General features: G+C 40.7%; 1 long non-coding RNA gene across 1 annotated transcript in view; it reads left to right on the forward strand.

Annotated features, from left to right (window-relative positions):
- The first annotated feature begins 7,109 nt into the window (after window positions 1–7,109).
- LOC130542102 (uncharacterized) overlaps window positions 7,110–12,072 on the forward strand; it is a 111,073-nt gene continuing 106,110 nt past the window's right edge. The window contains exon 1 of the long non-coding RNA XR_008956411.1: window positions 7,110–7,163. This is a non-coding gene — a long non-coding RNA (uncharacterized LOC130542102). The remainder of the gene's footprint in view (window positions 7,164–12,072) is intronic.

Raw genomic sequence — 12,072 nt, forward strand, 5'->3', positions numbered from 1 at the left:
CATAAATTTGTTCTGTTCTTCTGTTCTGTCTCTTTTTTCTTTATAGATCTTGAAGCTTTCTTATTAGGTACAGATGCATTTAGACTTGTTATATCCCTCTGTTAAAAGGAGATTTTATCACTCTGAAATGTTATCTCCTTATCTCTACTACCATTTCTTGTCTTAAAGTCTACTTAAAGATTTATTTATTCACTCTAGTGAGAGAGACAGAGAGAGAGAGAGAAAGTACTTGAGCGGGGGGAGGGGCAGAGGGAAAGAACCTCCCAGCGGACTCCTCACTGAGCACAGAGCCTGACACAGGGCTTGATCCCACGGCCCTGAGGTCATGACCTGAGCCGAAACCAAGAGTCGGATGCTTAACCCACTGAGCCACTCAGGCGCCCCATAGTCTCCTTTGTTTAGTAACATTATGGCTCTATCATTTTATTATTTTTTTTTGCTATATTTGCATTAGTTTTGATCTATTCCTTTATTTTCAATCTTTCTATATCTTTATTCATAAGGACCTTTATTGGTATATGTTAGACATATGTTTTATGTATCATAGTCATATTATGGAAGCCAAAGTTTAAGGATGAGGAACAAGCAGGGCCAGAAAATAGGGGAATGATCAGACATGTAGGAGGAGAATAAGGCCAGCAAGGCATTAGCAAAACTAAGACGAATTTCAAGCAGAATGGAAAATTCAGTCTTCTCTGCTACTGTTTTAGCAGAGGTGCGTGTCAAGCACCACGGAGACATGAAGGCAAATAGAGATTATGAAACATTATTAGATCTGATAGTTGCGTATTTACTAAAGATGTTTTGTTCTATCTTACAGTAGATAGAATGAAGCAGGCTTAAAGAGATAACACCAATAAAAGGTAAGCAGCAGATTTAGACGTATTATTTATTAAATTTGGCTGGGGAAGGAGTAATGCTTTGAAAACATTCTTCAAGCCTTAGGTTTAATATGGCTGCATCTTTTGGGCTTTCCAATGAGTTATTCAAGCATCTACCTGTCTTTTGAGCAGACACTGGTCTCTCCTTCCCAAGGCTTAGCCTTCTACTTTAATGATACAGAAATCTCAAGGTGTACACAGTGCAGGGCACAGCATCCGGCTACTGGCATCCCTCTCCACCGCCAGGGTTCTCTCTGACCTACGGGGTGCAGGAGAGAATCTGAGTCTTGCACAGTGGGACTCTCAGAGCAGGCTTGCTGGTGGGTGGTCCTCTGCTGGCCCATTTCTGTTCCTCTGTCTTCCTCTTTCCCTGAAGATAAAACAGTTTTCTATTTTAAAGCTTCAGAACACAAAGTATATGGTTAAATAAATCATGATTCAGTCATCCAGAGGAAATGCTTGCACCTGCAAAGAAAGCTAGAATGAGCAAACTGACCGCATGGAAAGACCTCTAAGACATACTGGTGCTGGAATAAAGGAAGGTGCAGCTCAGTGCGTGAAGAATATCACACTTGCCCCGGGCAGGACGACTATTTGCCCCACTTTCTTTCTTTATTTTTTTTAAAGATTTATTTATTCATTTTAGAGATAGAGAGAGTACATGTACAAGCAGGGAGAAGGGCAGAGGGAGAGGCAGAGGGAAAGAATCTCAAGTGGACTCCCTGCTGAGCACAGAGCCCTACATGGGGCTAGATCCCTGAGATCATGACCTGAGCGGAAATCAAGGGTTGGACGCTCAAACAACTGAGCCATCCAGGTGCCCGTTTGCCCCACTTTCTGAAGGAGAGTTCTCAGTGACTTCACATGCTTTCTCCTCCCCTTCTGAGAGGGATTCCCTAAGTGAGTGTAACATACGCACACATTCTCAGGAGGAAGAGACCACCTTCAGTCTTCTCACATCGCTATTCTGATACGTCTTTTGATTCAGAAAAGAGAAATACAAATTACCTCTTGTAATTTGTGCTTCCGTGCCAGCTGGCAGCTACGTTGTGCGATTATTTTCACAGCTATGTTAGCCTTTGCTTACTTGCATGGGGCTGGGAAGTATGGAATGCATGTAAAATGCTAAAAGGATAATTAGGTACATTCTTGGAAATAGGGGGGTTGGTTTGGAAAGGAGGGAGAGACTCCTCTTCATCTGAAACAGAAAGCAAAGAGGATTCACTTAGACTAAATATTTAAAGAACATTAGTGCTGGTGGTGCTAGGCGGGAGGGGGGAGTTGGGGGGTAAGAGGCATGGGAAATTCAGTTGATGGTATTAATTTTTTTTCGTAGGTCACTACCAAAGCATTTGATTGTGATTTTCATCCTGACAGTAGCAAAGAAGAAGATTAAGTGATATGCATGTCTAGACAATAACTTTATTACTATACACAAAAGTAGAACTCATTGCCCCCAATTTTTAAGTTTTCATTATGGGAGTTTTCAGGAAGATATAAAATTAGAGAGAACAGAATGATTAACCTCCACTAATCCATCACTTATCTTCAACAATTAGGAATACGAAGCCAACCTTGTTTCATGTAGGCCTTACCCGCTTTGGGGATTATTTTGTAGCTGATTCCAGACATCACGTTATTTTATCTGCAAATCACTTGCTATGAGATAAAAGAAAAATTTAAAAGCCTAAGGGGATACATACAACTCTGTAACCACAAATTTGAAAATCTGGACTTAACAGATGACATCTATCAAAATACAAATGATTGAAAATTGATCTAAGAAAATAATAAAAGAATCAAATAAGGCAATTTCCGTAGAAGACAAGGGAAAGATGACTAAATATCATCAAAAATTTTACCAATATCAGATCATTTTAGCACTGAATTTTATCTGTAAAATTAAATTTAAAAACCATTTATTTCCAGGGTTACTTAAACTCCTCCAGGCCATGGAAGAAGTTGGAAATTTCCCTAATACATTTAACGTCAAGACATTGATGACAAAAATATAAATATGTGATTTAAGTATAGAGAAGAAAGTGAAAAAAAATTTGCTGATGATCAAAAAGCCAAGATATTACATTTAAAAACTTTAGAACTTCCTTGGGGTGCTGGGGTGGCGCAGTCGTTAAAAGCATCTGCCTTTGGCTCAGGGCGTGATCCTGGCGTTCTGGGATCGAGCCCCACATCAGGCTCCTCCCTGTGAGCCTGCTTCTTCCTCTCCCACTCCCCCTGCTTGTGTTCCCTCTCTCGCTGGCTGTCTCTCTGTCAAATAAATAAATAAAATCTTCAAAAAATAAAAATAAAAACTTTAGAACTTCCACAAAAAATGGAGAAGGGGCAAGGGTGCAATAGAAGTGTATAAAAGTCAGTGTGTTCTCTTCTAGCAGTAAGCCCTAGAAGTGGAGTAATAAAAAGAATTCCATTCAAATATTGAGAAAAATTAAAATATTTATGATAAAATTCACAAGAAAACACAAGATATGGATGAAAACAATTAAATAGTATTGCTTTATGAAGGACATAAAATAAATAAATGGAAAGAAACACCATATTCTTGGATGGAAAGACAATATCATAACCAAACAAATTGACAATTAGAAAAAAAATACTATCTAATAGGAAAAAAAGTTGAGGAATATAAAGAGAAATTTCTTAGGTGAGTAAATTCCATCACCAAGATACATATTCAAAAGGCTCACCTTGTTTGCTAGTAAGGAAAATACAAATTAACAATGAGATATTACTTCACATTCAGTAGACTGACAAATGTGAGAAAGGAAAATCTGCTACTTGGGATGGAGAGAAATGGGTAGTCTCAGGAAAGGCTGATAGGTGTCTGAATTGTTACAGCATAAAGGACAATCTCCCTGGCCAGGGAGCTCTTAAAATTAGAAGCACACATACTCTTCATTTCCTCAATTTTACTCCTGTGCATCAAGCTCATAGAAATAAAAGAAATAAAAAGATCAGTTCCTATGATATAGGAATGGGGTATTTGTTATGAATGTGCTGGAAATGGCAAAGAGCTAGAGGAAAGTGGATGTCCAGCCATAGGGAAATGTGTAAATGTGGGTTTATGAAGTGTGGACGATATCCCATATTTGTAAAATCTGTGGTGTGTATACTTGCCATTGCATATCATATTATAAGAGTGCAGGATACTTACTAGGATGTTAGGATGGGATAACTTGGAGGAACAGGAAACTAGGTAGGTATAAAATGGAGGAAAGAAGGGAACATGAAAGAATATATAAAAAATAAGACAGCATTAAGACCCCCACCCAGTATGTAAATACCTTATTTGTGCATTTATCTAAAAATATATTAAATATGCACAGTTTTTCAAAATTAAAAGCATAAATTTCCTGCTTTTAAGTAACTTGGAGTTTACCACTAAGATTATAATACAAAGTAGAAATTGAACATACTAAATAAACTTGTTCATTAATTTCAATTGACAAACCATTTTCCCATCTGATCATCAAATGTTCTCATTAACAATTATATTTTGGAGTATCTATTTTCTGAGTAGGCTATTAGGGGTTTGGTTTGCGTGTGCATTTCCTTCCATGGGGTTTTTCTATGGAGAATGCACACGAGGATTACCAATCAAATCAATGACAAGGTGTCAAAATATTGGCAAGGGCAAGAACCAAAAACCATCCAGTGATGGACTTTCTGGCTAAAGAGAATGTGGTTTAGGCCTGAGGATAAAGGGAAGTGTTCTTCCTCCTGCATTGTATCTAACCTTTGAATAGAAAATGCTGAGGGGACGCTTGGGTGGCTCAGATGGTTAAGTGTCTGCCTTCGGCTCAGGTCATGATCCCAGGGTCCTGGGATCGAGTCCTGCATCGGGTTCCCTGCTCAGCGAGGAGCCTGCTTCTCCCTCTCCCTCTACTGTTCCCCCTATTCCCCCTGCTTATGCTCTCTTGCTCTGTCAAATAAATAAATAAATAAAATCTTAAAAATAAAAAAAGAAAAGAAAATGCTGAGGGATGCATCTTGGAGGAGTGGGTTAAGCCTCTGCAGGCAGAGCAGGGTTTGGGGTCCTGCTGGAACAAGCCCACAGATTAGTCTTACGTCGACTTTCCTGGGGTGGAAGGAGCATGAATGGAGAAAGTGTAGTCCAGAGTTGCTAACCACTCGGAAGGGGAAGCAGTAGAAGAAAGAGGCCACACCTCGCCTAAGGGTAAGAAAGAGGAAATGCCTGTACTAATTCTTGTTTTTGTGCCGCTGCAAGCCTCTGACAGTAAAACATGGCTCATAAATGTCAAGCTCTGGATAATCAGTAGTTCTTCCTCTTTTCTGGAGGATCAGAGGGAGAAGCCAGAGACATTCAGGCTAAGGCTCCTCGAGGTGAGGATCAAGGAGAGACGCCCCTTCCCCTACAGGCTTCCTGCCGCTTGAAAAGTTGTCCCCGGAGGTCAATAACAGTGCACCCCCATTTCATAAGAATGATGGTCTGGGGATGGTAGTCTTCAAGCAGTTTTCAAAATGCCTTCCGATAAAAAGGAACATGCATTTTCCACCTTTTCCTAAAATGCTTGATTTTGATTGTACCGAACAAAACAGCGAGAAACTTAAGAACGCCTCTGGAATCCTGCCAACAGTCTTAACTTGCAAGCTGTATTTCATTCTCCCGTGGCCCTAAGAGTCTCCTTACATTCATGCGAGAGGTATAGGCTGAGCTTGGCCATTATTGTTGTCTAAATTGTGTAATTAGAAAAGATGGTTGTACTATGCTAATAGTTTGTGTTAACAACTTGGAACTAGTTTAAAAGTAATGTGAGTTGTTGTTTGCTTGGAAATAGCATTCAAACAGCTTGAGGGATTGGGTCTTGAAATCCTCAGAGCCTGCACAAGTGCGCAGGAACTCGTGTGAAGATACAGATCAGTAAATACACGCAGTTGCGCGGGAACACTTTCAAGACCGCTGCAATGCTATGGTTCCTCTGCAGGCTGGCATGCAGTTATGCACGTGAATATTTACCTCCCGCTTACTCTGCTTCTAGACAGTTCTCAGCTCCGGAGATTGGCAAATCAGCAAGTCTCTGTGATGATGCTTCCAAAGAGTAAGTTGATGGCACCATACAGTCTCCCTTCCTGATTATGGAAGAGCAAAGCAAGGCTAGCTGACAGTATCTGGGGCTCTCTGTGTGTCTGCTACTATTCGGGCACCCAAGTCACCAATGTATGAGTTTATACATGTTTTTCCTGTGTCTCTCCCCGTCCTGTGTGAACTGCCCATGTGCAGATCAGATCAGATCTTCACCCTCTCTTGCTTGGACTATGACCGTAAACCACACACTGGTTTGTTTATCCAGCTTTGTCTGTCTCACTATCCGCCATTGTCCTTTACCTGCCCATCAGACACTGTCACTTCCTCGGTATGACTCAGTGACTTAATGCTCAGCGACACTCAAAAAAATATTTGTAACTTTAGAATCTGAGTTCCTCAGGACTTAGGCCTACTGTCTCCCTAGAGGGACTGCTGTTTTCTGTTTCCTCACTTCCTAAATCCTGTAGAGTCTGGGTGTCTTCTTTACCATCTTTGCATCTCTAGAGAGTAGTAAGTGGCCCAGCACCCCAGGACAATCCTGATCTGAGAATCTCCAACAGATTTCTTCAAGGGCTCTGCTTGAGTTGGTTTTGTTTTCTCCTTATTTTTTGCTACCAAAAAAACAAAACAAAACATATATTTGGAGATTGAAGGGTCAGATCAAATCGTTCCCTAAATACTGAGATATGCTACAAATTAATTTTATTTAGAGGTATCGCTTATTTAATTCTACTGTAAGATTGGATTGCAGAGTAACCAGAAATGCTTTCATTTAAATGGATGCCGAATTTCTCAAAAAATGGCATCCGTGATATTTTCACTGACTTTCATTTTAATCAGTAATGCCATCACGATGATAAGGGTGTTTTCTTTCAATCAATAGTTAGAATTAGTTTGAGAATCGGTTTAACTTTTTATAAGTGTAATTTTTGTTGAAAATACTATTTGATCAATCAGCTGGTTTTTGGACTTTTGTCAGGCCCTGGGTTTCTGGATACATTGTATAATTAACGTAAACTCGAGGAACCTTGTTTTGTTTTGTTTTTAATGATCCAAAATTAAGTTGCTTTTAGTCACAGGATTTCTGTAAATACAAACTTATGTCAGAAGAGGACTTTTATTTACTTTTTGATTCAACTCAGCATGTTTATTTAATCTGCAATGATTCAGCTTACTGACTGCTCTAGAAACTTGGAGTGTGTTCTCATGATGGCTGGGTAAGTTGATGGCTTTGATCTGAACAGTGAAGGCTCAGAGGAAAGGCATTCTTTTTCCCTCCAAATTTGCCTTTCAAATTTCTTTTCTGTTAGGAAAGTATTATTGTTTGGCTGTATGTCATTCTCGTTTAGTTTAGATTTCCTATATTTGGAAAATTAGAGTTTTTTTTTTTTTTCAATTTGTGATGGTTTTTGGTGCTTTCAAATGGAAAAGGCAGACTCATTCCAGGCACTGACAGATATCTCAGATATTAAGCTGTTGATTTTGTCTTCCTCCTGGACGTCCTGGAGGAAACACAAAAGACGACGTTGATATTAATCTGTTAGGGAGGTCACAGAATTACCAATGTATGAATCACTGAGTTTGATTTTTCAGAATGTCTAACAGGAGAAAGATGACCTGTGTTTATTTTCTCTGTAGGCAAGATTGATCTGCAGAGCCAGTCCCTCCCCGCCTCGGGCAGTCTGCATTTACTCAGTTTCTGTTTTCACATTTCTTAGTCATAACCAGCTTCTGTCCAAGCTCCCTTTGATTTGGATGGACACCTTTACTTTTGTAATCATCCCGCCAGTGACTTTTATCTCAATTTACACTCACTGCTGACGTTTAGGCTCCTGCCTCTGAATTCCTAGGTGCTGGGTGAATCCGTCCCTGAGGCTGATCCAGCTTGTCGTTGTGCACTCAGATCATGACTGCATGCAGGGACTGCTCCCTGTGCTCCTTCGAAATACGAGTTCTTGGAAACCCAGCTTTCGGGCATGTTCTCTGGAAAAAAAAAAAATGCATGAAGCCCCTCTGCAGGCTTGATCCTTTCTGATGTGAAGGAATGGAGCATTTCAAATAAGTAAGATCTTTTTAGATTCTGACGTTTTCAACCGGACGTCCATCATGACCTGAGAGTTTCATGGTCTGTTTGCATAAAAATCAGATTCTGTATAAGCTTCAACCCAAATTACATTTAATGTTATAAAAACTACAGAACAAAAAAATTAAAAATAAAAATTACAGAATCAGGGATCACGGAACCTCTGTGTTGGGAGGGACCAGAAGGTAACTAACTGACCCCTTGTATGTACAAATGTGCTTTCCTTGAATATCTGTCAAGGCGGGAAACTCACTCTACCCTGAGGCAGCTCATGTTGTATTTGGACAGATCTGACAGAAATTTCTTCCTCTTAATTCAACTGATATTTGTCTCCCTGAGATGTTCATTGCTTGGCTCTGGTTCTGCTTCTGAGGCTGCCAACCCAAGCCTCCCCTCTCGACTGCAGAAAGCTGGCACAAATTTCTCAGCTGCCTGCCTTTCTGAGGTCGCAGAACCAGTTCTTCCCAACGTCCTGCCTCTGATCTGATCTGAATTCTTCTCACTTCCTGGCTGGTCAGTTCTCTTAGCTTGTCTCTAATTTGACTGAAACGTGTCATCCAATGAGGTCTGGTCCCTGAGCTCTTTCTTGGGGCTTTTGATATTGCAACCTAAAAATGAATTCAGCTTTGAGCGTGTGTGGACATATCATACTATAGTTCACACAGAAATGGTGACATCAAATCTGGCATTTTTAAATAGACCCTGTTAAGTTACTTTCTGCCCCATTTCACAGAGATACATTCTCAACTTCAGTGTATTATGTTCACCCATGTTACATTTTATCTTCTTAGAGAGAACCAGTATTTAAATAGTTTGAATTCCGAATCTGTGATCCAACATGTTCCCTGTCCGTTTTGATTTCGTGTTCCCTCTATGCTTTGTGAATTGACCTTCCATTGCTTCCTTAAAGGCAATGATGAAAATGGGCCAACTGGGCGCAAGAGACCCCAGTGAACTGCAACTAGAAATCTCCCTTTAGGTCAACACCCATTCACAGTTGTCCAATCAGCTACAAATCCACCTGAACACACCGCCCACTTTTCCATCTTTTCCTAAAGGATATGATGAAACATCTCAATGAAACCTTTGCTGAAAAATCCATAGACTACATTTCTTTGTCAAAAAAGAAAATAAAAATAATTCTTTATAACTGGTCTTTAGTAAATCTGTAATGCATTTAGTTATCACTTCCTTGTTGTCCATTGTTTAGAAATCACTGTTTAAATAATCTGTCCTAGAACTTTGTTTTTTTTTTTTTTTTTAATGATTTTTTATTATATTATGTTAGTCACCATACAGTACATCCCCGGTTTCCGATGTAAGGCTCGATGATTCATTACTTGCGTATAACACCCAGTGCACCATGCAATACGTGCCCTCCTTACTATCCATCACCGGTCTATCCCATTCCCCCACCCCCCTCCCCTCTGAAGCCCTCAGTTTGTTTCTCAGAGTCCATAGTCTCTCATGCTTCATTCCCCCTTCTGATTACCCCCCCTTCTTTATCCCTTTCTTCCCCTACTGATCATCCTAGTTCTTATGTTCCATAGATGAGAGAAATCATATGATAGTTGTCTTTCTCTGCTTGACTTATTTCACTTCGCATTATCTCCTCCAGTGCTAGACTTTGACATACAAAGCTACCATTTGTAAATTATCTCCTCTTCTGCAAAAAAGACATAATGAGTTCCTCACAACCAATTTTTCTGCATCTTTCTTTACTTTGCAATTGTTGAATTATCATCCTAGCTCATTTTCAAACTCTCAGTCACCCCAGATGGGCTTTTCCCTAATAATTAATTAATTAATTAATTGGCATCTTTAGGTAATTGTGTAAGTCCCTCTACGGCAGGGGTTACACCCCCCGGGGCTTAGCCAAGCCTTGCCACAAAGCATATTTTGTCATATTGAACAAATGGCTCTTTCCTTATCTTGACTTACCAAAGATGAATCAACATGTTTCAGTCAGATGGTCATTTTACTTGTTAAAATCGGCTATGAGTAACAGAAAACACAAAATCACAGCCTCTTCAACAAAATAGAGGGGAAACATGGTCCCGAGTGAGCGGGGAACCAGCTCCCTTCTTTCTACTCTATCATTTTAATACTTGGTCTTCAGTCTCAAGGTCCGACATGCTGCTGGAGCTCCACCCATCACTTCCGTCTCTCAGGTAGCTGGGAGCAGAAGGGGCAAGTGACCGACTGCTGAGCCAGCATTTGTAAAACAGAGTGTTTATCCTGGTTTGCCAGAACCTTGTCAAATGACCACACATAGCTTTACGGAAGGCTGAAAATACCATCTTTGACCAGAGACATCACAACTCCAGTGGAAGTTGATTTGTCTTCTTTAGAAGACGAGAACGGCTTTTGGGCAGCAAAGAGCCATCTCTGCTAAGACTCGAAGAGAAAACAAGCTAAGTAGGAGCTCAGCGCTCTCGCTATGTCCCTCAAAACCATGCTTGTCTTAAGGAAGTCTAGTATTTCTGACCACGTTTTTGCTTCAGACATCAGTAATCAGTGCATTTCACTGACCCCAAAAGTATGTAGACATTTTGTATCTTGGATCTGAGCCTTCTCAACAAGCTTTCCTGTTTGTTTTGTTACCGTTTCTGTGTATCCCCGCTGCGTTCTTTAGCTTCCTCCTCTCTTTGGTCCTCTTTCGAGATTTGCAGTTGCTCAATCGGAGTAGCGTTCTTGCTGGCTCTCCAGCCATGTCGAGTCGCATTCACTTCCACATGCTTAGTCACGGAGTTATGGTTTTGTTTATTTTCCTCTTCATTTTTGAAAAGCTATATTCCTTAAGTTTTCAAGAGAGTGGAGCTAGTAGGCAGCATTTGTCTCTTCCGGCCAGTTTCTTGCCCTGTTTTCAGTCAATGTGACTCGGCCTAAGCTTTTACCCCCTTCTGTAAGGGCTGGGCACGTGACCCTGGTCTAGTTAGCATGTGCTTCTTTCTTGTTCACAGTGATCGCTGCAGGGTGGGCAAGTGACCCAGCCGACATGATCTACCGCACACAGCGCAAGGGGCCCCATCTCTCCTTCTGAGATTCGTAGGGGCGCCATCCCCATCCCACCGAGAGAAAGGCTGTGTGAGAATAAAGCCAACACGGAGGAGAACTAAGCAGATAGAGGGATTAAGTGAGTATTCTGAGGACAGGGATCTACCCTAATTCTGGTACTACTCCTGATCCTGCGTGTTACGTAAGCCAGTGAAGATCCATTTCCCTGTTAAGCCAGTTTGAGTTGAAGCGATGCAACTTGTACTGAAATGAGTCCTCATCAATTCAATTTGGTAGCTTCTGGGTTCTTGTTCGTTCCACTAGCCAACTGCTTTCTCCTGATTTGTTAAATAAAATGTACCAGTTTTATTTGATACAGATGACCCTACATGTGCTAGTTGAGTTATATAAAGTGGGTGTGAAATAATGACAGTAAAACCTCTAATCTGTCAGTGTCTGTTCAATGGTGCTTCTGAGTAATCATCAGGTTCCGTGTTTATATGAAATAAAGGAATAGGTTTCAGCTTGGACTCAATCTCATTCAATCTCTGCTGACTGTCCTTATCTCAGCACGTAAGGAACACAGATGTGGCCAGAAATGTGGCTGTGTACCAGAGACGGGAAAGGAGAACAAGGCACAAATGAATGCATTTCAAAGAACAAACAGCAGCAGGCAACTTTCAGAATGTTTTGAAGGCAATTAAAACCTCTTTAGGGATCAGTTAAGGATGTCTCTGTTCTTTACAACTTGAACTTGGAGCAATGATGGAAAGCAACTATGAATTTCTCCAGGATTAGTTAGGGTCTTGATATGATTAAGCAGCCAATTCAATCTAAAAAATGGCAAGGGACGCAGGGGAAGGGAAGCAAAACCAACATTTGTGGAGGGTCAGTTATGCCTTCGGCCTGCTCCAGGTTCCTTTCATGAAGAACTCGGTACTAAAAAGAAAGAAGGCAGAGGCATTTTCCAAGCCACAGCTGTCTAAGGAAAATGGGAATGTAGTGCCTGGTATTGGGAAGTATTCGGTAAATTACAGCAACTAGGT

The sequence above is a fragment of the Ursus arctos genome, unplaced genomic scaffold, assembly GCF_023065955.2.
Source record: "Ursus arctos isolate Adak ecotype North America unplaced genomic scaffold, UrsArc2.0 scaffold_3, whole genome shotgun sequence".
Classification (NCBI taxonomy): domain Eukaryota; kingdom Metazoa; phylum Chordata; class Mammalia; order Carnivora; family Ursidae; genus Ursus; species Ursus arctos.